General features: G+C 39.7%; 1 pseudogene; it reads right to left on the bottom strand.

The window, feature by feature from the left end:
• Window positions 1–1,163: 1,163 nt before the first annotated feature.
• Window positions 1,164–2,056, bottom strand: LOC116556421 (annotated as a pseudogene).
• Between the last annotated feature and the right edge of the window lie 593 nt (window positions 2,057–2,649).

The following is a 2,649-nucleotide window of genomic DNA, read 5'->3' as shown; positions in this document are numbered from 1 at the left end:
CAGAGGCACCTCCTATTTCTTGGCTGTGTGTCTCTTTGAATCCTGGCTTAATGACATGTTGTAGGGCTTACGTCTCCTTCATGCCCCTATTCTCTGAATTATATGTGTGTCAAAATATTTCAAGTTTTTTTTCTTTAAATCTTGTAAAAAAAGAAAATTCAAGTTTCTACGTGAACCAATTTTCTCTCACCTAACCTACCTCAACAGGCCTCCTCTTTTAAAATAAAAAGAAAAATAAAGCTTTTTCCAGAACAAACAAATAAAGCAACAGCCATCCTGAAAGGAATTTATGTAAGTCTAGAAACAAAGCATACTCAACTATCTAAAAGGAATGTTTTCTCATTTAATATTCAATGCTTAGTGAATAAATATAATAAAATAAAGTAAGCAGAAAGTATACCAGAAAGAATAGTAGAATTAAAATCAGGAGGCTATTAGTTTATTCTAGACTTTTTTTATGAAGAGTCTGTATAATTTTAAGAAAATCATTAACCCTTCTGAGCTTCAACATATTTTCTATGCAAAAAAATTATATTGGTCATGTGCCATGAGCTATGCTGGTTGTACAAAGATGAATAAAATGTATGCCAAAAGAAGTTTAATACATAGTATTTACAACTGCAAACTGGGTTGCATTTGACAGGCCTTGTAGAACCTGTGTATCTTAGAAAAACTGGCATTTGAAGGATACATGATACGGCCCAGTGGAGGATGAAGAAACAAGAGTGGGGACAGGTTGTGTGATTCATGTTTGCAGTGACACGTTACCAGTAGCCACCAGTGGCACACTGTCATCCGAGTTTTACTTCACTTGTTTGTTTATAAAACTATTCATCTTTTCCAGGAGAAAACAAGAAAGTCCATACTATTAATGAAAAGAATAAAAATAAAAATTTCCTTAACTTTTCTATTAAGCAGGAAAAAATGATGAAAGAGGAGAAAAATGTACACATAATGGGGAGGAAGAAAACCTATTATTAAAAACATTGAAGGCAAATTGAGAGGATACTCAACTAACCATCACCATGATAAGAAGTAAAAGTAAAAAATATCCCTTCTTAAATTATTATAATAAAATCCAGAGACTTCCTGCCCTGTAAGTAATACACAGAGAGATACTACTTCAGATCAACATTTTCTACTTATGACTTTTCTGAGGAACATCAGATGTTCTGAGGAACATCTTTGTTCCTCAAGCTATAGATTAAGGGGTTCAACATGGGAACGACATTGGTATAAAAGACAGAAGAGATTTTTCTCTCATCCATGGACCCAGCAGAAGATGGATTGAGATACGTAAATGCACCTGATCCAAAGAACAGAGAAACAGCAATTATGTGGGAACTGCGGGTGCTGAAGACTTTGTATCTGCCCTCCTTGGAGCTGATATGAGGAATACCGGAGAGGATGAAACCATAAGAGATAAAGATGGTGACAGTGGGCACGATGATGTCGATGCCCACCACAATGAAAACCACCAGCTCACTGATGAAGGTGCTAGTGCAGGAGGCCTGGGGCAGAGGGAGGACATCACAGAAATAGTGATTGATGGCGTTTGCCTCACAGAAGGTCAGCCTCAGCATGCATCCAGTGTGGGCCATGGCCCCAGAGACAGCCATCAAGTACGAACCAAGCATAAGGCTGGAGTACATTGTAGGGGACATGGCAAGGTGATACAGAAGTGGGTTACAGCGATCATAGGCCATTGAGGTCAGCACATAACATTCAGAAATGAAAAACAACCAAAAAAGAAAAGCTGAATCATGCATCCCTTGTAAGAGATAATATTCTTCTCTGATACGAAGTTCATAAGCATTTTGGGTATAAACACAGAAGAAAAACAGAGATCTATGAAGGACAAGTTGAAAAGGAAAAAGTACATGGGGGTGTGAAGCTGTGAGTTCAGCCCAATTACAGCTATCAAGCCCAAATTTCCCAACGCAGTGATAACATACATTACTAGAAACAGGAAGAACAGGGGTAGTTGGAGATCTGGCTGGTCTGTTAACCCCACCAGAATGAATTCAGTCACAAAAGAGCCATTTCCAGGAGCCATTTTTCTCTACGGGAAGCTGTGGACACAGGAGAAAGGGGGTGCATTAGAGGACAACTCAGAACTTCCACAGTATTTTCTCCAAGGGCGTGGAATATTGCGTGGGTTATCTGAGTCTAGCCCAACCTGGAATCACATAATCAGCCTTTACCACCACCATGATACTGGGTGACGCTGACTTCCCCTTTCTAGTCTTACTAAGCTAAATTAGGAAAGAATAGCACCAACTGAGCCTACAACATGAAAGCCAATGCTACCATACACAAACATGACTGCTGAAAAGACCAAGGGATAAGGAAGAAGAGTGGACCAGGACAAAACGGTACTCACTCATCTCATCATTTCTTCATTCACTTGAGTCCTCCCCTCAACAGTAAAATTCGAGGCGGAGACCCCACCAACCTGGTGCCCCCTTCTAATGCAGATTAAACTCTGGTGTGGTGAAAACCAAAACATTGTTTCTAATTCATGAGCAAGACACCAGAGTCTAGGAGAGGTTAAGTCACCAACCCAAGTCACAGAACCAAAGCCCTACATCTAGAACAGACAGGGTTCTCTCCAGGGAGAGGGAAGTTACTGATAAGATACTACAGCTA

This window comes from Sapajus apella, unplaced genomic scaffold (assembly GCF_009761245.1).
Source record: "Sapajus apella isolate SASKATOON/1434 unplaced genomic scaffold, GSC_monkey_1.0 scaffold16, whole genome shotgun sequence".
Taxonomy (NCBI): domain Eukaryota; kingdom Metazoa; phylum Chordata; class Mammalia; order Primates; family Cebidae; genus Sapajus; species Sapajus apella.
This window is presented reverse-complemented; position numbering and strand designations above follow the sequence as displayed.